Source organism: Gymnogyps californianus, chromosome 4 (genome assembly GCF_018139145.2).
Source record: "Gymnogyps californianus isolate 813 chromosome 4, ASM1813914v2, whole genome shotgun sequence".
In the NCBI taxonomy this organism is placed as follows: domain Eukaryota; kingdom Metazoa; phylum Chordata; class Aves; order Accipitriformes; family Cathartidae; genus Gymnogyps; species Gymnogyps californianus.
The window spans coordinates 61,008,974-61,034,917 of NC_059474.1; the positions used below are offsets into that span (position 1 = coordinate 61,008,974).

The 25,944-nt window shown below is 42.6% G+C and overlaps 1 long non-coding RNA gene across 3 annotated transcripts in view; it reads left to right on the top strand.

Annotated features, from left to right (window-relative positions):
* The window catches only part of LOC127016019 (uncharacterized), a 72,146-nt gene that overhangs the window by 18,485 nt on the left and 27,717 nt on the right, over positions 1-25,944 (top strand). For 2 of the 3 annotated variants that reach the window (XR_007766415.1, XR_007766416.1), the window contains exon 1: positions 23,510-23,593. The exons of the other annotated variant lie outside the window; for it this stretch is intronic. This is a non-coding gene — a long non-coding RNA (uncharacterized LOC127016019). Of the gene's footprint in view, positions 1-23,509; positions 23,594-25,944 lie in introns of those variants that run through there. 3 annotated transcript variants of the gene reach the window in all.

The window sequence follows — 25,944 nt, forward strand, 5'->3', positions numbered from 1 at the left end:
AAGAGCTCCAGGCATGAGTTCCTGGTCAATGGGGAAGACAGTGCTGGAAATGGAGCTATGTAGGAGCTCACTTGCCCTCTGTGCTTCCTACTTGGTTTTCTTAAATACCTCAGGCCTCTGCTATTCTGATCAATTCAACAAATAATTCTCCTCTCTCTTTTTGCACAGCTTCTTTTTTGTGATCAACACAACCAATTTCCTTCAGCCTCCCAATTCTTCCTTTCCAGCCAGGCCTACCCCTTGCCATCACAGGTTTTAACACTCCCTGCCCTTCTCCACCTTTTACAGAGCAGACTCTCTGTTTGACTGCTCCTTCTCCTTTGTGAACTAAAGATTCTCTAGTGCCTTTTGGCACCCAGCCATGTTTTGGCTGGTGGCAGGTCATGCAAACCAAGAGCAGGTATTTGCTAGCCCTAATCATGGCAGCTGATATGAAACTGAAGGTAAGAATATACCTAAAATGTCTGGGGACATCTGGGCATTCATTTTTTCCCCTCTTTGTCCTAAATCAGAACACAGATGTTGACCTTTACCGTACTAATCCATCTGCTTACTCAGGCTTTTGCTTGAGGGGTGATGGCAAATGAATTTCTGCCTATAGGGCAAATTCCAGGATGTATCCATTACCGTGCCATTGACATTTGCCAGCCGATTCTTGTGTTTTCAAAGTTACTTTGTTCATGTGCCCAGGGAAATTAACAGTGAACTGTTACCGGCGTTTAAAAAGCATTTCTGGAATAAAATTTCTTTTAACTTTTCCTATTTAAGTCATTGCTTGCATAAAGCTACTGATTACAAAGACCAGGAATCCTCATGAGAAATAGAGGTAGTGAACTTGATGAGTTCCTATTGTGACTTTTTTAATGTTCTCCAGTTATAGAAAGCTTCGTGCCATGGGCACCTCATCCGTGACGTGGGATCACAGTCTACTAATAATGTTAGGATTTAATTTTTCCAGTTACATTGCTCTTGCAACATAGCTTTTAAATATGCAGCTCAAATCCCATAACTACATAAATAAACAGCAAGGAGACAGACTTAGTCATTTTCCAGTGCAGGAAAAACTTCCACAGCGATGGGAGTGGTGACATAAATATCCAGCTTTGCATTGGGTCTGGTGCTCAGACTGCAGTTATAGCATGTTATCTGTAAGAAAAGACAACTTTATTATGAAAGTGTATGAAAATGGACATATTGGGTCTCTTAGCAAGCAAGCTGATGCAGGCAGGTGTCTCTCCATTTTGAATGGCAGAGTGTTGGGGCCGATGGGGTTTCTTGAATGGGTTTCTTCTCTTCTCACACATACCTACATTTGAGAATTAAACCCAGTTGAGAGCAGCATCACATAAACTTATTTCCTTGTTCTTTATGGAAGATGAGTACTTTTTATCCCGGGACCACTGGACCTGTTCATAACTGAAACCTTTAAAGTTTATGAACTGTGAAATTAGGTGACTAATAGACAGGTGAATCATTAGGCAGAATGCCACAAAGGCTGCATTCAGAGACCTCCTCGTTCCTGTTTCTTGCATCTCCATGTAGACAAACACATTTATTTCAGCACAGAGTAAGAAAAATAGCATCAAGAACTCTGCATGGCACTGAAATCCCACCTAATTGCAAGGGAATGGGATTTTCCCCAGGACATGGTGGATACCTACTGTATCTTTCCGTTTACCTTCTCAGGGTGTCACGTCTTGTGCCACATTGAGGCTCATCCACAGGCCCGTAGGAGTTTTTACTGTTTTCTTCTTTTTTTTTTTTTTATGTTGGAGAAAAACTTTGCAGCCTCTGTCTCTATCTGCTGGAGATCTTTTATGCTGTTCCAGACTGTGTCCTGTGCAAAGGGGTCAAAACAAGCAGAGAGCAAGGAGCTGGTTTGTTTCAGGTCCTCCTGCCATAGGGGTATTCTAATAATAGAATCCTCCCAGCTGTTTTTGAAAAGCTTCAGCATCCCCTTTGAGGAAGAAAAGTTTGACACAGTCCCAGGAACAAAACAAAACTCAAACCAGCCCAATCAATAGCACTTCATTTGCTTACTGGAATGAAAACTCCACAAGTGATTTTGGAGTGAAGACTCAGAGGACTTTACATTGCAGTTTTGCACGTGTCCTCACTTTTAGATTTTACATAGGATGTGATTCAGGAGCATTGAAGTAGTCCTCATCTTTATCAGAACTCCCCTCCAACTTACAGTTTCACCAGTTATTTATTGTCACATGTGGAATAGGAGCTACAGACAGGCTGTATATCTTAGTTAATTAAAAGGAACATCTGCTTAATATAATGCATAGTATAAATGGTATTTCCTTTGTATACCAGGCTGAATGAAATAATGTATCGGCTATTGACCCAAGTTCCTGCGTGCCTATCAAATAACCATCAAAAAGCAGACTTCTTGACATCATGCACATCCCCTTGAGGCAACATAAAAAATAAATATTGTAAGCTTACATAGAAGCAGGTGAGTCCAAAAGAGCAGAAGGGGATCTATACATTCCCAGAGCACAAACTCTAAGCGGTAACAGATGAATCCGGACAGTGATTATAAAGCCCAGAGCTGGTTCATAAACTACTCAGGCTGCAATCTGTAGGGTCTGAGTGCAAAACTATCTGAGAGAGGCTTGTGTTCCTGTCTTTAAAGCAAGAATAGCTTCAGTTCTTCATATACTTAAGGAGGATGAATGAACAGATACTGATGTTGTCAAGTTGTCTAAATGCCTAATAGAAGTGAAATCAAAATAACACACTTGAATGGTGAAACTGTAAATGAGTTAGGTAAATTTTTCTAGCTTCACATAGCCAGAGCATTCTCGTCAGACCTGTCATATTCTCTGTTAATCTTGTTTGCATAACAAATATTTTAGTACTTGTTTTTTCTTTATAGAGCCTAAATTTCATGTGGGACTTTGCAGGAGGAAGAGTTGGATCCACGGTCAATAATCCAGGGGATTCCTGGCTGTTAACTTTCCTGTTCCTTGCTGGAGGTTACTGCTGGAGATGCTGTATCGTTGGGTAGACGTCAGGGGCAGGAGGTCTGTTGGATGCTTTCTGCTATACTTTGGTACCTTGGTGCATAGCTTGCAAGCTGAGAAAAGGGTGCTCTGCAGTGCTCTGGCATTTTGATACCTGACTCCTGTTGGTTAGGAATGGAAATGGGAGTGGATGTCACTGTGCTGATTCCTAATCCAGCTTCACCATGTCCCTTACCTGTCTTTGCCCTCTGCTTTGGCTGCCAAAATGGAGAAGTGCTGGGGCTAGGCATGGTTAGGGGCAGGGCCTTGAGCAAGCCATGCAGACAGTGTGAAAGCTTTTGGAGTGAACAAGAAAGGTCATGACTATAGAATAGTTTATTTGCAAGCCTCTCTGTCTAGATAGTTCATATAATTATTTTCTGTGCTTATCCCGCTTTACTCAACATGCAGCTGAGAAGAGTAGCTGGGCCATTTTAGACGATTTGTTGCCTCAGACGTAGGAGTGCAGGATGCTGCCTCAGTAGGCTGTGCTGTGTTTGCTCTTCTGATGCTGGAAACAATCATCTTTGCTCTCAAAACAAAACATTTCCAACTGCCTGGCTTTGGGGTTCCACTTTAATCCTACGTGCTAATGTGCTGGTTTACCATATTAATGCAGATTAGCTGAAAATAACTTGGCAGATCAGGATTTTCTGCTCTTCTTATGCATTATAATCTCTTTGCTTTGGATGATGTTTATTACATACTGAGATAATAGGTTTAGTGCTTTTATGACCTCTGTAACATGTTCTTTTTGTGCTTCCACTCAGAACTACTCTTGCTTAGCTAACCTTTCAGCCAGTAATCAGTCCGGCACAATTACCCTGGGCACACTGGCAGCCATTTCGAGGACTCTCTTGGGTTGAGTCCCACTGCAAATCTGCTGCAAACAAAACAGGCATTTGAGCTTATTAATTTTGGCTTATTAATTTCTTTCATTGCAGCTGCAACCAACTCAAGAGCCTTCTTCAGCCCTTACCCCGGGCTCCTTCCCAGCTGCTTTGTTTAGGATGCAACATTTGACTTTGGGGGGCTCACTAGGCGAGGTTGATAGAGACCCTTGTTGGCTGCCAAAGCATTTAAGCCCACCTTACAGGGCCGTTGAAGGGATTCTACCAGCATGGGCCATGTGGGGAGGATGGCCTGTATTTATCTTGGTTGCTAACAGACTAGTTCTACTGCATCCATATGTGTTGCTGCTGAGTTTTGCATAGCTCAGTAATCTCTCTAATCCTCTGGCCAAATGTCCAATGGTATTGGAAGGCCAGAGGTGTTAAACTTCAGAGGTCCACACAGAGTCTGCTTGTTTAAATGCTGCGTGTTCACAGATTCCTGGGGCCTTTCTTCCGGTCACCATCTGTAGTTTTTCCAGCTCTTTGAGTCTGTTAATGCCACTGTTTGCTTCTGTCTTTGTTTTTCCTCCCTTGACTCCCTCCTTTCTATATCTGCCCAAGGATGTTTCTCACAGCCTGCCTTATCTCCTCCTCTTCTGCATAGGGGAGCTAAAGTTATGCAGTCACAGCCAGCACTTTCGTTATTTTTTGGCAGAGCTTTGCCTGCCCTACGTTTTGGGTGGCAGATGCTCAGCAGGAGCCTCGCTAGGCAGCTGGGGATGGTGAGCAGTGCTGCTGTGCCCTGTATTGTGCCTGGCTGTGGTTTACGCCCCTTTTCCCTAAAGACCTGCCGCTCGTGCTGGCCTAGCTAAGAGCGATTCCCTCATCTCTTTGCAAAAGTGCTTTCAGAGGGGAAAGCTTGACATGTGTCTGATACAGAGCAGGAGCAAAGAGGAGGGAGTCAGTCTTACTAAGGGCAATTAATTCTGCTGCTGACAGTGAGCCCGTGTGCTCCTTGTTCTAACTTTCTCTCCTCTGAGACGACTTTTGCAAACGGATGGAGATTGTCAAAGCCTGTAGCTTCAGATACTATGCCACCTTTAACATCACAGTGAGAGGAGTCTCCACCATCTGTCGTTGCTGGGAAAATGGCAACATTACCATCACCTCTGTTTTCACAGGATTGAAACATGACATCAGAGGCAGTCTACATCTTCTCTCTGTTTTTTGTGCAAGGATTTTTTTTTCCCCTTTTTGCAGTTTGCTTCTGTTTGGGAGATAATGAGGGCTACCGTCTTCCACATACCTTTTTTCAGGGAACAGTGCTCTTCAGCAGACTCATTAAAATAATGGATGGCCTCAGATGGTTAATTATGTCTGAAACTTTCTTGCTGTCCAGCAGCAGGAAAGCTTTCCGTCATGGGATGTGGATAGAGGTATAGTCTTACAATGACAGTCCTTCTACCATATATTTTAAGACATCAGACAGAAAAATGGTGTGTTGATACCACCAAACCCACATGAACTATCTGCTTCGTTTAGGTGCGTGGCACGATCAGTTTGGCCATTGGGAATGGATGGATTTTGGACTGGGAGGAGAACAGCAATTCATTGGGTGCACGGGAGTTGCAGTGGAATTTGCGAGGCACGTTGTAAATGTGGCTGAGGGAAGAAAAAAGAAATCTCTCATGGAGGCCGTCATGATTGAGGGGAAAAGAACTTGGTCTCACCAAGCCCTTCAAGCTATGCTGTCAAAGAAATGCATGTTCTGGTTAATCCATCACTTCTGATGACAGGTTGCATATGGTGAACTGCTTGAAACGTGCTTCCTTTGTCCAAATTCTCATTCCTTAAAAGCTGGCTTTGAAAACTGTATTAGTAATAGAAGAGGCTTCTTCTGCTATTGAAAAAATGTATAAAGCACAAGTCTATGAAATGCATGTGTTTATCTTAATGGAGTTCAGCTTTCCTCATATAATCTGGGTCAGAATTCAGGATAAATTTGGTGGTTCTGACAGGGTCTGGCCATATGGGAGCTCAGCTCTCATTTAGACACAGACAGAAATTAGGAGCTGCTGCACTTTCGGTCCTTTGGACTTTCCTGGGGGTAGTTGTACTGCTGACCAGTTGCAAAAACTCAGCTATTCTGTTACCTTACTAAATGAGTACTCATTCAGTCATGAAGTATATAGTGGCTGGCACCCAGATACATTATGTGATATCCAGTTTAATTAAAATCAGGACTTGTTTTCAAATAGGTATTAGTAATGGAGAACCACAGCCAGATGACACAGTAGGATGTGTGTGAACCAGGTTCTTTGGGAAATCCTATAAAGGGTCTCGAAGCTGTTTTTAAGGCCTTTCAGTCTACTTGACTATTTCAAGTAGCATTGGAGACAAGGTCTTCTGAACTTGTTTAGGGTGGTTGAGCCTGTGACATATGAGACAAAGTCAATTTTGCTATGGGAACTGAAGGAAAAAAGCTGTAGCTCACAGCCCTTGGAAGTCAGTCCATTTTTCTGTGTGTGTGCAGGTGCCTTGTATGTACCTTAGTAGAGCTGAGCCCCAATCCCTACCTGGAATCTGTATGTGCTGCTCTAATTCAAATAACAACAGGTGCCTGTTTATAGGTTGTATTATAAGTAACTGAAATTACTCACATGGGTAACATTAGAGATCAAAGCTGTAAGGAAGTGTGTGTATGACCAGGGACTCAGCGTTTGATGGGTGCTCATGAACTGTAAGGAACATCTGCTCTTGGTGGGTAGCAATTTCTTTTCTATATTGAATACTGAAGTGGGTTATCATACCGTGGAATGGGTTTCCTTCTTCCTTTTATCTCTGTGGCATTTTTTCCTTCCTGTTCCGATTTCATACAGATTGAACAGTCATGATGAAAGGGCGGTAGGCAAATGCGTACAGAAACAATTTAGCTTTGTACGGTGCCAGATGCTGTTATGAGAAATAAAGTTTTGCAGGTTTCTACTTAAAATCATAACTAAAGAACTCTGACATGCCAAGTCTGGGCAGCTGCATAAGGTCCTCTGTCAGAAATGTCAATCAGCTGCCCTCCCAGATGCACATCGCCCACTTGACGTGCTCATGTGGCCAGTGTGAAAAATTCCGATTTTTCAGAAATGAGCCTTTAATGTTTCTTTATTCTCAAGAAGAATAAGTTCCTGGGCCTCATGGTTGCAAGGAATGCCTTTCAGATGTGGACCAAGAGTAAAGGATGTCTCTCAAAGCAAGCCCCCTCCTCTGCTTCTTGGAGGGCCCAAAGCTGATGATTATACTTTAAACTGAATTTTAAAAATCAGCAAGATTTGTATGCCTGTCTTGTTGCAGCATTAGTGCTAAATCTGTATTTGTTGGTTAAGGAGCTTAGGAAGGCTGTGTATGCCAGGGGTGGGGGTGCTGTTGGGGCTTGCAGCCATGAACATGTAGCAGAGAGAGTTTATTGTGTCCTTTTCTCCTCTTTGTCTTTCATTTCTCTATAGCTTCTTTGATTGAGCTGGCATTATTCTTTGTACGCCATTGTGGGCTGGTGAGGGGATCTGAGTCCATCTTCAGCCATGCATTTGGTAGCTGAAGGCAGCAATCCCCCATGAGGCTTCTTGGCCTCAGACTGCATAAAACCTTCCTCCAGGTCCCCAATGGCCTTGGTGTCCCTGTGACAGGCTTGCACTCTTACCCCCATGCAATAGCCCCAGGGAAGTCAGGCCTTCTTCTCCCCTCTCCCTCAGGACTCCATGCAGAAGAGAAGCCACCTCTGGAGGCTCCAGGGTGAGGGAGGGGGACAGGGCAGGATTGGGAAGAAGGACTCAAGCAACACTTGAAAATCCACAGTTCTTTTATTGATGGCTGGGAGACATGTGCAGGCCTGCTGTGCTAATACCTCCCTTGTGTGCCCTGCCACCTTTGTTGGAGGTCAGCCAACCTCCATAGGTTCAAACTCATCTTCTGGAGGGTCCACCTCCATCGGCAGCTTGTCATCTTTCACATGACAACCGCCACATCATTTAGCCCATTCTTCAGGCTTTGTGGCACACCACCTGATGTTTGAGCACACCTGATGCACCATCCCTGCCTATGCTTCCCTGCACCAGGCCTGCTCCAAGTCTTCTTGGCACTCCAGGAGTAAGAGACTTGGTGAGTTGCAGGCCAGCCCGCAAAAAATTTGCAAGAGAGAGAGAGGCAGAGAACATTGCTTTGGATCAGTAGATGACATGCTCCTGTGTTTTGTGCAGCTAATTATTTCAGTGTCTAGTAAATAAGAATTGAATATAGGCAAAGCCTGACTCTGTTGGCCTGATGTTCCCCCCAACAAAAGCGACTGCAAGGCAGGAAGGGACCTAGGTAGTTGCTGGAAGGATTTGGTGGGAAATACCCAACTGTTCTTCCAGAAGAGAGGGTGCGTGGGTGACTGAGTAAAGCAAGGAGAATGAAGCACTTAGCTTGACAACTGCATTTAGTTCCCATCCTGCACAGTCCCGAGTGCAAAGATAAGAAACCACTGTTTTTCAAGACATTGCTGACAGCTCTTGCCAGGAAGGGCTGGATTGACTTTTTACTGGCACCTTAGCATTTTTTGATCAATAGCTTCACAAATGGGAGGGAGTTAATACTCTCCCATCTCGTTCTTTTTTTTTAAAGTGCTTTATTTTAATCAATTTTTTTTGTCTTATTAAAAAAAAGGGTAGTATAAATGCTCAAGGATTAAAGTAACTTTCTCAGCCCAACAATTTGGATTTATGTCACTTCAAAAGCAGTTTCATTTGAGGAACATGAACACTGGATTAAAGCTTTATTCCAGACTGGTAATTAAAAGGCTAAACCCCATATACAGCATTACAACTCTAATGTGACTGGAAGAGGATTGCTCATTAGAGCCCATAGGGATTTCTGTTATGGCTTTGGGAACTGATAGCCACCCATCTCATCGTGAATCCTATTATGGCAGACACCAAACCACACAGCATCGTGTTACAGCTCTCCATTGGCATGATTTTGAGCAGCCGCCACCTTGCACAGAGGAACTGCGGATTCATATTTTTCCCCTGCCAGACAAATGCTTGTGTGGATGCACCTGCGTAAGCCCAAAAGACATCCCCATCTGCCACAGAGCCATTATTCCTGCATGTAGATCAGGTTCATCACATGCATTTAGTGGAGGAAAACCACACCACAGTTCATGACAGCCCCTGGAGTGGGGTCGAATTACCCAACTCCTCATTTCCCAGCACAAGCCACCAAGGAAAGCTAACTACCAACAGGCTCTTGCTGGTGGCTAGTGCCTAGGAGGCAAGGAAAAGCCGCTCCTCTTCCATTTGCTTGCTTAAACATCTCAGGAGTTCACTGGGTGTGATTTATGAGGCTAGGTCTCCTGTGGTTTGCAGAAATGTGGTACCAGAGGCTCATCCATCTCTAGTTTGTAATATTCACATTAAAGCAATAGAAGCTTTAAGTATGTATTGTGCTTGCCTAGATATTGATGGGAGTCTGCCAGCAACCACTGTTATGTCATACAAGGTCCAGTTTTAGGGCACAAATACCACTTGGCCCTGAGAGCAGGGACCAGCCGGTATGTTTACTGCACCTTCACCTAAAGTGGCAAGGCACCTTGGTATGAAAAAAAAAAATAAATCAGCCAAACAGAAAAAACTGACAACAAAAACATTGCAAGCCCTGGGTAAATGCCTTCTGCCACCGCATCACCGTCCCTTTGAGAACAGCAAGTCATTTTTACCTATTCCTTTCTGAGTAGACTCAGGCCCCAACCCTTCCTACCTTGTCCTGCTGCAATAATTACAGCTATTTCCCATCTGCCTCCCCGGGCTAAGGTCAGCTGACATCCCCCACAAGGGCAACAGAGGCAGGCTTTGGCTAAACTCGATTTTTATTTACTAGACATGGAAATAACTAGTTGCATAAAACACAGGATCATGTCATCCACTGATCCAAAACAATTTTTTAAAAAACAAGACGTGTGTTTTGATCTGTGATGTTGATGCCACACATCGCTGTAGTATGTGAGTACAGATGTTCTTAAATGGATTTTTCTGGTTTAAGTCTGGTTTTGTCAGCTCCAGTGTTGAGAATTTTATGGTTTTGGTGTATCTGTAGGCATTGGATTTTCAAGGCAGCTTGACTTCAATGATTATAGTTGACCATATTTTCAAAGAATGTAAATAATCTTTTTTACAGCAAGTACAGTTACCTTGCTGGAAAAGCTGATTTGGATACAATAAAAATGGTCATTTGAGAAAATTTCACCAGTTTCCTTATTTTCCACCTTACTTGGAGCAATTAGGCACCCAGACATTTCTGTAAGAGCTTTAGCCCCTCTCAAGCCAGGGTTTATCTACATGAAAGCTGCTCTGCATCAACTTGAACTGATTCAGATTAGACTCTGCCTTGCAAAAGGAGACAGGGCTCCAGTCTGACAAGGCTGGGACAGGATGGCTGTTGGGATGGCACTCAGTGCCAGTATATCTGAAATATATCTGTGCGTGTTTTGGGTGGCATGGGGATGCAGCTATCTGTGGCTATTGCTGCCCTTTGCTTTTTGTGTTTTTAACGTGGCTAGTCAGTGAGCTTGTAATAAAAGCGGAATCTGAGCACTCTCAAGTTCTGTTCTCAAATATAGAAATCCATCGTATTAAAAAAAGGCCCAATCCCCTCTCTGTTTCTGTGTTACTTATTGCTCCTTGTGCCCTCAATTCTCTGAGATACCAAACATATCTCATACAGAAAACGATAGCCTTCCATGAACTTGCAGAAATGGAAACACATTGCATAGCAAGCAAGTACGTTGCTGTGGCAGGTGAAGAGAAAGCTTAAGGAATGGCATTTTGGGCCACTGTTGCGTTACCGTACTGAGCTGTTTGCTAATTTGAGATTTTTATAGAGTAAATTGCTGAAATTTCAAAGTCATAATGTTATAAAGAGTTTGAAATATTTGGAGCCATCAGAACTACTTCTGTGCTGAACAATTACAGCAGAAAGCTCTAGTTATTGTATCTGGCATCTGTTGTGCAAAGTGGACGTCATAGGCGCTAGGTCTGCATTTCAGCACTTGTGTTGCAGGGCAGAGGAGCTGCCTTTGGACTTACACTGCCTGAGTGGGGACAATACAGAGTATGTCAGTAGCAGCCCTGCATCCCTCTTGGCTCTTGAACATGGAAAGTGACTTTTCAGTGCTGGTCATCTCAGGTCTAAAAAGGTCCTTGGGAACTTGCCATGTGAAATGACTGTAGGAAAAGGTCATGTCAGACCGACTGAGTGACACTCTCTCTTCCTCTTGTCTTCCTTCTGTGCTTATCAGGTCATTTGAAGCCATCTATCTACTTAGTTGTCACCGCATTGACTCTTTGCTATTAAGGACCATTAATATTGTAAGAGCCATACACTGTCTGTGTAGCCTGGCTAATTATAGAAGGCAAAACAGGTACCTCACAAAAGTCATACACTTTTGGGGGAATAAGCCCATAAGGCCTCTGTCAATGCTGTAATTTAAGGTCAAGCAGCGGAAGCTGCAATAGCAAAGCACTCGTGTGACTGTTGTGGGCATGATCTGCAAAATCACCCTCCAAAAGGGCTTTTAAGTCAAAAGTGAAAATTCTGCACAGCCAGATTTGACTCTGATTTCCCTAAAACCTCTCTATACCCTTCTGGAAATATAGACAGCCCTGAAGATGAGGTCTGATTGCAGTTTTATACTCCTTTTTCTGCTCCCTAAGAATTAAGAAAGACTGGAGCCCATTGGGTCTGGTGGGACCTGCTGGGCACCAGCTACTGCATGCTCCTACTGGATAGGTATCCTGAGCCTGATGGGCTGCTTTGATGCTCTCAGAGATGAAGAAACTCTGCACTGTCCCAAAGGTGGGTGGCAGAAGTCACCACTGTCCATCTGGCTTCCAAGAAGCCAGCTCTGCCCTTCAGGCGGGAAGTCAAGGACTGCGGGAAGTGTTGACTGTTTGGTCTGTAATTAAAAGAAAGGTACTTACAAGAACCTATTCATATCCTTTATGATCTCCCCCAGGATCATTTAACTGACTAATTTGGACAGCCCAGACAACAAATGAGGACTCGGTCTTCTCTCTTTCTACAACTCTGTAAACATAATCCTTGATTGATTGGCCTCTAATACATCAGACCTAAATGAAAAATTAATTAGATTGGATACAACCCTGAAGTGAGCACTTTACCACTTTGTTGTTTTGTCCATTTGATCCTTTCTTCTTTGATTTATGAGCAAAGGAGAAAGGGGAGAGAAAAAAGAGGAGGAAAAAGAGGTTTGTACTGGATGTCACTTGAAGTCAGACAGTTTTATTGAAAGCTCAGCTGTGCTCAGCCAAGAAGCAAAATGAGCAGCAGCAGCAGCAGCAGCGGTGTCCCCCCAGCGTGTGCCATAGAGGTGGGAAGGTCCAGAGGGAGCAGCTCCCTCCCCAAAACCTGTGCCCTAAGCAAAGCCCCCACTTCAGTTTTGACAATCTGGATTTCCCCTGGTGGTGTCCATGGCTTCAGTCTTCTGGTTTGCACACCTCTTCCCTTCAGTTAATTTTTTCTCCCAGAAATTATAGGGCCGGTGCTATGGATCTGCCTTTGAAAAGGCCAATAAACATATGTTTTGTTGGAGGTGGCAAGGATTGTCATTGCTGATTTTCACAAGAAGTGCTGGAGGCTGTGAGAACTGGCCAATATGATTTCTACTTGTCTTGGAAAAATCTTCTGACTTTGTTGAATACTGCATCGTCTAAACACTAGCTAAAACACAACAGCCACCATGCTTAATAATCTCAAAGGGTGAAGTGTACCTCGCGGTGAAAAATAAACCAACTGCTTTCTAGGCTTGTAAAGTATTGTAGCATTCCAAGAAGAGTTAGATGACTTGCTAAATAAATTAAAAAAAAAAAACGAAAACACAGTGAAGAGTGGAAACAAAAAATCTGAGCTTGACACATCCAAGGGTGGAGGGCAAGTGAACAGCATATTGTTAATCACAGCCAAATTTTGCCAAAGCCCGAGGCCCAGAAAGGCAGTTGAAAAGTAGCAGTATATTAAAAACAAACCAGTCTTATGGCCAGGAGGAAATAATGCAACTCTAAAGTGAGGCACAGTTGAAATGAGAAACTTCTTCTGTTATCTAAAGAGTTATTAAAAGTAAGGGCAGAAATTAAATTGAATTCCAGAGAGCAGTTATATGGGCGGATATATATAAATGGTTGCCTTAGTGTGGCTTTATCCCAAAACAGAAAACATTTGAGCCAGGTTTGAAAAATACATCTTTTTTTTTGTAAATAGCATAGGAAATCCAGAAGAAAATTCCCATTTGAAAGAAATTACTTCGATATAAACAATGACAGCCTATTTCAGGAAAGCTTTTAAATGCAAAATTAAAGTGTTGCGTGCATATGATGTTTCAAGGCTCTGCTGCCTCCAGAAAGCTCTTCATCAGCTGCCTGGACACAGGAGACCAATACACAACACCCAGGCTGGAGTCTTGATTTCCTGCTCAGAAAACACTTTTTTTACAAGCCATCCCTCCTGCTTTCTTCCTCTCTCTTGCTTTCCTTGCTTGATTTTACAGGATTCAGCCCCAAAGCACTATCCTGAAGACTACTTTGTGTGGGTTTTGAGGTAGAAACTATATCGTGTGTGTGTGTGCGCGCATGATTTGTGTGCGACATTTTAAAATAGACTTTAAAAAAGGCTTGGTTATTCTGAGTTCACCTGACTGGAGGGGGAACCAACAAAATTCAGATTTTTTCTGTTTCCAGGTCAAAACCTCCAGGGGTAAGCCAGGCAGAGTGGGGACTTCTGCCAGGATTTCCACAATCCTTACACAGATTAATTAGGAGGCTGGTGCCAGCTCAGGGGGCTCTACCTCACATCTTGTAATGAAAGCTTTCAAAAGGACTCTCCTTTTTTTCCTGCCACAAAAGCAAATTTCACAACCGTGGTATTTTTTCACTAAATGAAAGCGCAGGTTTTTCTCCAGCTGGAGTGTGGTGCAAGCCAGCCTCACTCACAAGACAAGCTGGAAAATGCTCAAACTTCAAGCAGTGGTAACATGTATGGGGCAGGTCTGCACCCGCAGGAAGGGGGGCTACTTTAACTTGCACAGGTTGAGCGTGTGTGTATCCAGTAGTTTGCTTCAAATATTTTCTTCTGATTTCCCAGTTGATTGCTGGATTTGAATAGGAAGGGCTCATGGTGTGATTTGGAGGCTAAAGCCCAAGATTTCCAGTCCTAAAAGGAATTTTCCTGACTTCGGTGCAGGCACATGGTGCCGTGTTTCATGTGTAACATATAGCCTTACCTATATTTCAGCCAGTTTGGTTATCTTTGAAAAGGATAATTTCTGTTCCTCTTACCCTGGTGAGATTCTTCCTTCCACTTCTGGTGAAAATAATGTGGCACAGTCAGGTTCCTGGTCTAATTTAATGCACCTTCTCACCTGGAATTTTCTGCCTCACGATGCCATGGTGAATTTTATTGGGACTATTTACAGGTTTCCTGTGGGCTCCCCCACTTTATTATCCTAATGGTGATCTTTGAGAGTTATGAACGAGACCGGAGTGGGAAAAGAGGGATGTTTTCCCCGAAGCCATTTTCATGTTTGACAAAGATGATGCCTTACCTAAAATGGTACAGTATGAATGTACTCCAGCTGGTCACAAGACTGAAAGGAGAATAGGTATGGGCATTACTGCGTATTTTCTCATTACAGATTTCGGATTCATATCCCCTTGACTCTTCTTAAAAATTCTGCTATTTCCAGGGAAGCAGTATCTGAACACCTCTGTGAAATAAGGGATAGCAGCCCCTTCTCTGGATGGGAAAGGCCTGCCTGTGGTAAGGATAAAAACCCCATACCGCAGCTGGATCGGGGAGGCAAAATCTGCGCAAGGCATTGGGCACTAGAGATTTGGTGGCTGTGTGCCTGCACTTACAACCAGTGTTGTGTCAGCTGGGATTTTCCAAGGAGCTTACGAGTCGTGTGTCAATGACATCTGGCTACTGAACCCCATTAAGTTATACAGAAAAGCCCTTCATTCTCTCTGTGGTTGCAGTAACACTTCTGTAATTTGGCTGTATCACAAGCAAGCAGAGGCAATAGCATTTCTCTTTCTGCTTAAGAGGGTGTACATAAACCATTACATTTTCCTCGCTTTGCATCTCTAGTCAGCTTTCCTCCCAAGATCCTCATTGGTTGCTGGCCCAACTATTCAGACTTCATTTTATGTTTAATTCAGTAATTTCAGTGACTTTTCCCTAAGAAAATAGCATGGGAGATACTCCTAGGACCAGTGCAGAGAGCCCAACTAGCAGTGGCCATGATTCCTGCTCCCCTGTTGCAGACTGTTACCACTGCATTGCTGGCTGAGACAAGGCAAGCTACTACTAAAAAACTCACTGAGTGAATAGTTTAACACTTTCAATTTTCAGTGAAAACTACCAACATTTTAATTTTCTGCAAATGCTCGTTTTCTTTAAGCTTTCATTTTCTGCAGATTGTCTTGGGGGAGAAATATTTTTCATCATCTCTTTTTCTGCTTTTGGGTGCTTGGCTCTATCTCTGGAGCAAGTACAGGTAGGGATGAGAAATTGTGATGCAACTTTTAAATAAAAACATTTAAGAATCTACCACCGGGACTTCTTTTATAAGTTTTTGGACATTATCAAATGAAGCCATTAGCTTCTGAAAAGGATTAAAATGAAAAATCTTTGAAGTTAGAAAATTGTCTTGGCGAGTTAGCTCTGTGAGAATGGAATGGCTTGGGTTTTTTTTTTTTTTCTTTTCTTCTTTTTACACACAGGAAAATGACATGTTGAAACTTTAACCTGATCAGATCAGTGTCTGAGAACTCAGGGTGAAATATTATCCCTCTTAAAGTCAATGTCAAAGTCCCCACAGATTTCAGTAGAGTTATGATAAATCCTTGTGGAAAATGACACATCGCATTAAAGTATTCTCAACTTTTTCCCTTTTTTTTTTTTAAGTAATATATCTCATGAGCCATATACCCTGCGCTTCCTCTCTTCTCAAAAAATACAGCGTTCCGTGAGAAAACCAGATCTGGCGATCCTTTGTGCATTACATAGCTGTAAGCTTTTGCGTTATTGCATTGAGAGCAATAGGCTGAATCAGATACTTTGAATGAAGTACATGCTTAACTTTTGGGGTGTCTGGGACCACATAAGCAGTTTGGTGAACCTCTGTCTTGCAAGTACTTCTATCATTTTTAGCGTAACTACTAAACAGTACGAGGTGTGGGAACAATTTCTTCACTGCCATCTCAGAAATATGTTGGCATCAGGAGTGTGTGTTCAAGTAGTAATAATCAAAGGGCTGGTTATTCAGATGGTATTCCTGTTAATGTTATTAAACCCATTTCTGAGCTGGTGGTTTATTGCTTGCTGGATAGAGCAAATGAAGTTGCCGCTTCAGCCTTAGGAAGGGTAGATGGAATAGTCCATAGATTTGGGTTAGGGGCACAAATGAAGACAGGGTCGCATTAGTAGTGACAACCTTCAACAGGAACATTATTCTTTCCTATTAGCTCCAACACAGGCAAATATGACTGCCTGCCTGCCTTGCAGGGCAATACTGTACCTGAAGGACAGAGGGGAAAAGATTAGTAGACTGCCATTTCAGACCCCTTTGGGTCTTCAGAAGTGCTCAGCATCGGGCAGCCACCATGCTGAGCACCAGGAACTGCGAGGATCCAGTATCAAACTACTTGAGCTTCAAATGGGGACCGAGCTAATTTAGGAACCTCTCTCTGACTCCTGTGTTAAGCTGGTTTAGAAATCTGTGCCTTTAACTGCAAGACTCTTTTACTTGCACGTTGATCTGATTATTTCAAGCCTGTAAATAGCTTTTATGATGCAGCTCGGTTACATTACTTATTCCAGGTTTCCATTTCACTTCTATCTTAATTTATTTTATTACAGGGAATGATACAGCCCAGAGGATTTTTCTTCATATCAAAGTTGCCAATACTTTCCTCGTAAAATGTAGTCTATATGTGATGGAAATGGGCTCAACCTACAAGGGAAATATTCTGAAGGCAATATCAGCATTAAGAATCTCTCATTGGTCTGGAATTGGGTAGGACCCAATCCTGCAAACATCCTCATGAATAGTTTACCTTGAGTTACAAAATTCGTCTCAATGTCAATGAAGCTGCTTTAACGTAACATGCCTAAAAGTTTGCAGGATGGGATTTTAGGCTTTTATTTGGCATAGCACTTAAGCGTGTGCTTAAAATTAGGAATAGGCTTGTGTTCAAGGTGAAGCACATGCTTTTTGTTGCCAAACCAGGATGCTTTTTAGTCCCTTTCCTGTATCAGAGGCCTCGTCCCTGATTCAGGCCAGGTAGCTGGGCTCTTCTGCCTGCCTGGAGCCTGCCTAAATTTAATGAGGCTGCTGGCAAGTGGGGCTTTAAGCTCAAATTGTAAAAATCAGAATCGCAGCTCGTAATTTGCAATTAAACACTAATGACAGTTACGACAACGGAGAAAATAATAAGTGCATTAACTTCTTAATAGCTCATTTCATGAGTTTCAGGTCACTTTGTGCGACGGTGCTAAGGGCTGGCTTTGGCAAGCCATGTTTCTGGTCAGTGCCTGATGGGCTGCTTAAAATGGATTATGGTTTTCTATCCTGACTTTCCTCACCCTGTTAGCAGAGTGGGGCTGTTTGGGGCCTTATTATTGAGGATAATTTCTTGAAAGCTCAAGGAAAGGAAGAGTTGAATTAGCAGCCTGACCTGCCAGTCAGATACCCTGTGCTTCTTGCAGACTAGTCATGCATATGCACCCTTAACTCTCTTCGCCTTTACTTGAAAGTAAGAAGTTGGGGGTGCCAGTTTTGTAAAAAGAAGTAATTTTGCCTTCTAAAGAAGCCAGTAATGAGGGGAGGGAAAGTAATCACTGAGGGTCTGCGAAGGTTTAATCTACAAAACGTTCTGCTTCATTTTGATATCTTACCTGTTTTTAAAATGCTTAAATAATATCCCAAGTCATTTTCAGACAGGATTTTTTAAGTTGTAAAGAAGTCAATTGCCTTGACCTACCATTGCTGTTGTTCATTGCCTGCAATTTTTACAGGAATCTCACCTGGATAATTTTTGAAATTGTTGCCAGAATGCCAAGAAATGAATATGTTGCTGAGTTATTTCATACTCTGATCACTTACCCTGTTCTGATAACTTCTGTTCCTGGCTCAGACTGACTATCTCACATTACATTTGAAGAAATTTGATTTTTATTTCTAGGCAGGAAACGGTTTTGGGGTGTAAAATCTGTTGTCTAGAGTTTGCAGCGTGAGGGGCGTAGAAATGGGGAGTGCTTCATTTGAGGGATGGGCAGCAGATGGTTTCTCTCCAGCAAGCTGCTTTGTGGCCCATATGCTGGAAAACGATGCCATCAGTAATACCAGCCTCGTCCTGCCACCCGTTTTGTCTACGGTACGTTGCAAGCTGCCATCAGATAACACTCAGTGTCCCTCCATTCTTGGTCCCATTTTTTTGAGCTTGGATTAAAGCAGTGTAGCCATTTCTCTGGGTTTGGTCCCGGATCCTTGTCCCATGTGACAGCCAGAGATGATCTGATGCATCTGGGAGAGGGGATGGAAATGCTGGGCTTGCCCTGTGCCCTGCTTGCTGAGCGTGCTGGCACAGCGGCAAAGCTGGGGTTGCTTTTCTGTGGGTCTCTGCCGAAACCTGCTGTCTACCATGCTCAGCCCACATGGCACAAGGACGAGGACAAGGGTGGGAGCACACAGCACTTTGCATGGATGCAAGCTCACTCACATTAAGGCAGGAGCAGTGCCAGCAGGTCAGGGCACCCAAACTATGGGCGAGGGGAAAGCAGCCAGTGCGAGCTGGGTGCCAGCTTAGTGACTTACCTAGAAGGACTAACAGATCAAAATAAATGCAAATCCTGAATGTAATCACTGACCTGATATGTCATGCTTACTTAGCGGATAGGAAGAAGAGAATATAGCACTAACGACAACTGTGATACAGTCATTGAGTACTTCAGCTTGAGAGATTTTTGCAGTGGTAATTAACATATTTAACTTATTTCTAAAGATTTACAAACATTAAATGCCACTAAGCATTCCATGCCATGAATGTCAAAGAAGCTGATATAACTTTGGAAGCATATATTTCATCCATCATAACACTCTTGTCACTTAAATGGCACTCAATCCACTTAAAATTACAGCGATTATAGAAGAACATCAAGTTTCATCAGCAGTGATTACGCTGTGATTATCATACACGCACTTCTCAGGGCTCCTTTTGCTCTTATGCAACTGCCAGTTTGCAAATACATGTTGGGGAAGAGTGTTTGGGGCTCAGTAGATAAACCTGGTGTTTCCATCCCATCAGAGTCAGCCTTTTCAGCATTTTAATTTGTACTTTGGGCAGAGAAATTTAACTCTTAAGAGTGATTTGGAGCAGGAAGGAAGTTAAAGTCTCAGTGAAGACCACCTCCTCCATCTGCAGAAGACCACATTGGTTAAACTAACTGTAGGGAGGTTTTGGTCAGCCAGTTTAGAGTCTATTCCTGACTTTCTCTCATCAATCCACTGAGACCCGTTAGAGGTAGTGAACCACCTTTTCCAGGCAAGTGGATGGAGATCTACGTAATGTTTTCGTGGTAGAAAAGTCGGGGGGAATCTGTTCATTCCCTTGTTTACATCCTTGCTTATATGCCTGAGTTAACTGAAAATTTAAGGCTCTGTATTTCCCTGGGAAGAGAATAGCAGAGAGAGATGAAAATGGGAAGCCCAATCCAGATCCAAGTTGCCGTCAATGGAAAAATTTCTGCTGGTGCCACAGATCTTTAGATGGCAAGAGAAAGTGTAGGAATGGGGGGGAGGTGGTGGGAGAAACAGTCCAAATTGGCCTAAATGTGTTTCCCATGAAATCTGTGATAAAACTAAAGCACAGGAGAAAATATGCTTCTTTTTTTTATATTACTGTGTTGTCAGAGCCAAATTTCCAAAAGGACTCAACTCCCTGCAATTCCTCCTGAGAAGAGCAGCTGAGCTCTTTCAACAGCGTGAATTTCATACAGCATCCATGTCAGACATATACTCCTTTCTCTTCACAGCTGTTCTTTGTGTTTGCCTTCCATGCTCTAGCAAGCACTTTGAGTAGCAGGAATTCTCTCTGAAAGAGTGGGAAGTAAGCAAATATAACGGCACATTTGCAAAAAGCAAAACGTTCACTTCTAAATCCTAACGCTGAACACTGAGCCCAAGAGCTCGGGTGCACAATATTCTGGCTGCAGGGATGCTTGTTTACTAAGCCCTCCCTATTTTTTCCCATTATTTTTGAGAAGCACAGGTCAGTCCTGTGATTTGCAGCCTTGTTACATGAAGGGTTATATTGGCAGCAGTGTGGGTTTTCTGAGCAGACTTTGCCACTCAGTCCAGCCTTACGGGGACAGGAGTCCGTGTCAACTGTCAAATAAGAGACGTTATAAGGTGGCAATCCATGTGTGATGAGCACTGACTGATCTGCCTTGCTTTGATTATTTTTGCTATCCAATATCTCCAGCTGCTTGCAAACAATCTGTGCACCCAAACTGAACTAACAAAACGTTTCGAAATTTAAAGAGATGTACACTTGCATAATAAACTTAAGAAAAGTAGGCTAAATTTTCTAGAAAAGGTATTTTCTGGGAAAATATTTACTTGAACTGACACTTGATATTTTGCAGGAAGACAAAAATAGGCGTTTATTCTATAGTTTACTAATTCTACCCACCTTGAAAATATCCACTGGTTGTATTCATTGCTGTTTATGTTTACATGAAGATGTAGATATTAATAGCTGTGGTTCACATATGTTCACATCTAGGCTGTATCCTTGAAATGAATGCATTTCCTTTCCTTAATGGAAAGAAGAAAAACTCTGCTCAAAGTGCCAGATTTTCCAATACAAGCTTTGATGACTGCAGATGTATGCACTGAGGCAGGTAGTAAATTCTTCTTAGTATTGATCCCAGGTTTAACCGGTAGGTGACTGAGCAGTTTTAACCTTGTGAAACAGCATACTAGGAAATGACGTGTCACAAAATCCTAACCTATGCCATGGAGAAAAGCAGATTTCTTCTAGCCATCCCCAGGACTTAGCACCGGTAGGTACCTCTGCCCTGTATGTAACAATGTAGTACATATATGAACCTTCAAGGAACTGTGCTGGGTTGCAGTGTTTCGAATTAAGCCAGGACATGGGGACTGTGTTGTAGCTTAACATCCACACCTACTACTGCGCTCTTAGATGAATCTCATTTCAATGCGTATCAGTGTGTATGCAGAAAGTGAAGGAGAAATGGAGGGACTGGAGTTTTCCCTCTTTCCAGACATCCCATTCCTGTTATCTTCTTTGTCCTTGTGTTTTAGAGTTGGTCACCCTCTCCTCTTTTCTCTTTGCTGTTATTGAAATGAATAGGCATTCCTAGGTGTCTTTTGTTTTGCTGCTTACCTTTTTCCATGCCTTTTCAATACTTGGAAAATGGACAGCGTAATAAGTGGGATCCATTTAATTCTGTGCCTTCATAGTTTTTAATGGTGGAAATTTCAGATAACTAAAATTACTGATAACTAATTTTCCTCCTCTAATTGCTGTCAAGAACAGCTTGAAACACAGTGTGAGAGAGGGAGAGAGTTAGTCTGTGCTTCCCCTTCTCCTCTTGGACTTCCTCAATTCTGTCCAGACACAAATGTGTAAAAGGGAAACAACCTCAAATTTCTATTGTTCAGGTATGTTTTTAAAGACAGAAAATCCCCAGAATTTATTTAGAAGTATTTTTTCATTAATCAACAGAAAATCTGACCATCCTGTCAAAAGTGACATTTTCTTGGATGGCAATGGATTTATTTATTTATTTTGAAACTCCATTTTTCATGAGGATGATTTGTTGAGTCGGAACATTTTTACGAGCTCCTCTGAAGACTTGGTCATGAGGAAACTGTGAAAATGTATGGGGGGAAATTTCATAAATAACAAGAAATGAAGCAACTCCTCTGCGAAGAAGCAGGAAATGAGTGCTGGCATCTGAAGCTTCTGCTGTGCCTTACATATCCGAGGAGGATTATTACTGTGTTTTATTCCTGTAAGTTGGAAAGCAACCCAAACCTCTCCCAAGAGATGAAGTTCAAAACACTAGATTTAAGTTTTGTTGTTAGCTGTCTAACTTGTTATTGGTTTATTTTAAATTCTGTTTATGTGGACAGCATTAGAGGAGTTACTGTGCTCTGTAATGGGAAGAAGCAATTTTTGCTGTGAAAGCCTACCCAAACTACTGGAAAACTGATGATTAGAACTTCGAAACTCTCACCGAGTAGTTATGTGTTTTTTGAGAAATGAGGAAACCCCAGTCATATTCTGCATCTTTGTCTGGATGACCTTACAACTTTTTCAATTTGCATACCCCGAGAGATTACCTTCTGCAGCCTGAAAGTCTTGTTGGCGATCCTGTCTGATGGTCAAAGGATGCTGGCAACAGAAGTAGCATCTTTTGTTAAACCAGCTAATATAGTTGAAAAATAGTAGTATGTTTCTGGGTGCAAAAGCTCTTTGCAAAGTTAGATATAAGCTAAAAGCATTTGCTGAAAGTTCATTTAGATGTGTACCAGCTAAAGTATCTTTGAAAGAAAATATTATACTATAGGCTGGTGCCTACAGCATAGCAGGAGCGTTGGCAAAGGGATAGACAGATGATAAGCGTCTTATCTCCTGGCAGAAAACAAGGGGTCCTTTATAGCTTGTGAAACACAACAAGGTTAGAGAGGGCAGAGATTATATTGTTCCATAAGACTAATACCTGTATTGAGTTTTCCAGTTCTTAGTACAGCTATCAGTCTTGTTCATCCATTTGCTGTTGGATGGCATTTTGCAGGGCTCCTAGGTGGCTCAGAAGGATCAGCAAGGGAGTGATGCTTTTGTGAGAGTTTTCCCCCGTTAGCAGCATGTTCCTCATCTTTGAGTGGTCGTATAAGCAATTTCTAGTGCAGGTTGCCTCAGCCTTAATTGTATCAATATAGTAATTTTTATAGAAGCGTAAGAGAGTGTCTTCAAACTGATACTTTTTTTTTTCTTGGCTTAGATATCCAAGTTTAATTACAGGAGAAAAGCTTTCTCAGTCTTCAAGAGCGTGAGTTTGAAACAGGCAATAATTTCTAGGTTTAAAAATGTTTGGAGAAAGTCATGTCACAATTTCACTGTATTTCAGAAATCTGAAGCAGTGCTGCTGGTTCCACAGCTTAAGAAAAATAAGGTGCTGCAATGGGGAAAAGAAGATGTAATTCTTGCTTTCCCAATCTGCATCTATTACGTCCCCATTTGTTCCTACTGGAAGGGTCTGCTACCTCTCTTGTTAGAAACCATCACGCTTTCTGGCTAAATTTATTTACAGTGGAGACAGATCTAGCCATGCTTATGTTAACACTGCTTTCAATAGCCACCTTTGGATTGTTCTGAGAGATGAGGAGAAGCTGTGTGCTCAGCTTTCGTTTTGCAACACAAAACACAGCAAGTTATTTTAGTTGCTTCTCCCAAACTGGGCTGGCCACTAGCCTTATTCAAGTAGTCCTAATCCATACCTTTTTCTGTCTTTGACCACAGGAGACTGCAGTGGCACTTGAGCTCCCTCCTGCTTTCCAGGCTGTGCCCATCCCATGGGAGTCCTGTCCATCATTCACTGTCAGCTCCACAGGTTTGACTTTCTCACAGCACCTTCAGACAGGTGGTTCGAAACCATTTTATGATCAGCCTGTCCTCCCGAGTCTTTTCCTGCCATCATTTCAAGCAGCGAATTCGCAGCAGGTTTTTTCATCAGCGATTCCAAATTACTGCCCAGGACCCTGCTCAGCTCCATCCCCCAGGCCTCCCCCCAGCTAATTTTGGCTGCAAAATGTGCCAACTTTGCTATGGGATGGCAGTTCATTCCAACATCGTATCATCAGTAAATCACATTGGTACGCTCCAGAAGTCATGCAGAGGCTATTAATTTGAATAATACAGAAAATTATTCCCCAAACCAATTTTTACCTTCCAGACTGGTTCATCCCTCCCCAGTGCAATCTGTTGCCTCTTACTTGGTTTCATAGCTGCTTTCAATCCCTCTGATAATCCCCATTTTCTCCATTTTGAGTATTTCCCCTGTGACATTATAACCAATGCTTTATTGAAGTTTGAATAGTCTCCATTCTTGCATGTCCTTTATCTAGAAAATGAGTTACCTTTTTAGAGAAAGCTACCAACTAAGTCTGGTATGATCTCTCTTTGGTAAGCTCATGCTACGCTTTTTCTTCTTTTTCTGTTTGTCTGCCTTATATTGTTCTTTCCTTCAAAAGTTGTGCCCTTGCTGTCAAATTAACATTTTGTAATTGCCTCCAACTCATGCCTCTTCCTCACTTCCATGCTCAGTTGACTGATATTTTTCACTCTTATAACACTACTATGAGTTGCCAGATTTAATAAAATTCCTTTCTATTAGCTTAGTGATCTCATGAGATTTGTTTAAAAAAAATAAAAAGGCACTGAAAGTAGAGGGCAAGCTCATAGCAGCAAAGGAGATAGAGCCAAAAGAGGTCAAGAAAGTGGATTTGCACTCCTGGAGCTTAGAAACAAATCCCTCCCCCCTGCATCTACCACTTGAGGATATCTTTCTTGCTCTTTAGCCTGTGGAAGTCCTCAGGTGAGGACTAGTTGATTCAGGCTCTTTTCTTTTTGGGGGCTGGACGGACATAAATTCACTGAGAATAGATATAAGGTGCCCACTTTTGGCGGAGAAAAAACAGTATCTCCCCTGCAAAGACCACAGTGTCTTTGTACTGTGGTGGGTCCTGTTCCATGTCTGGGCAAGGCTACCCTCAGGGGCCAGCAGCCAGGCTGCCCCCAAGCCATCCCTGTGTTGCAGCTGGCCAAATGCCATGTTTCACACCAGGGCAAATACCTCCTTGCAGCTGGGTTGGCAAGGTTCAAAGGGATGCAAACTTCTAAACCGCAGATATTTCCTGCCCTTAACGAGTACTTTGTGCTGGAAATTATTCTTTTGTGAACAATTCTGGGGTCTTTTCCTTTGCATTTCTTAATGCTGTTGGGAGGAGCTGCAGGACACCGCATTGGGTTTTTTACCGCTGTTTATAATTATTTTCCGCCGTTGTCTAGAGAGGGCAGGATGCCATTGTGCTCGTTGCTGTATAAACATGCTGAGGTGATTCCTGCTCTGAGGGATTTCTAGTCTAAGGAGAGGTAGTGGGAGAAATGATTTATGGATAGTGCTCAGAAATGGGGAGCAGAAAGTATCTTGCCAAAGGTGGCCCTGCAACCCTGCATGGGGCACAAGTGAAAACAGAGCCCAGTAACCATGACTTCCAGTTCGGTACCTTGATTTATCTGTAGTGGAGCTTGTACTTTAATTCTGTATCCCTTTATCCCTTTTCTTTTTCAGAGTCATGATTTTAAATCTCCATAAATTAACATATGTCAGTAAAAATTAATGTGACTTAATTTTCTTCCCTGCTTTTGCAAATTGAGTTTGGCCCCTGTGAGCATCTTTAAATTATCTCATATCGCCTCTCTGACTTGCTCTGTGAGGAACCAAAGTCCAGTGATGCTAAGTCACATCCAAAAATCATAATAGGCTTTTAATGTGGGGAAGCGTTTTGAAAATCCATCCCACAGAAAATTAGTGCTTGGGAAGCAGCAAAATTCAAGTGTGTCTTGGTTAATGGCTTGCCTGTTCCAGCATGGGCGTGAAAGAGAAGAAAGTGTCAGAAGGTGAATTTGAGATATAATGGAAGAGATTCCCAAATCAGGTAGTATTTCGAGGGGATCCTGCTGCCTGATTTCCTCCTAGTTTTTAGGAAATCCCAGTATCAGTAAGTTGTGCAAGCACAGAAAAATTGCAGTAGAGTTGATTATATTTGCTGCGAATAGGAAACTACATTTGCTTAAGATGTTGTGTGGCTGAGAGCCTGAGAACACCCAGGGTATGGATGAAAGAGGACTGTGACAAATGATACTGTACAGAGGTGTCAGGCTTAGTGATGGACACAGTCG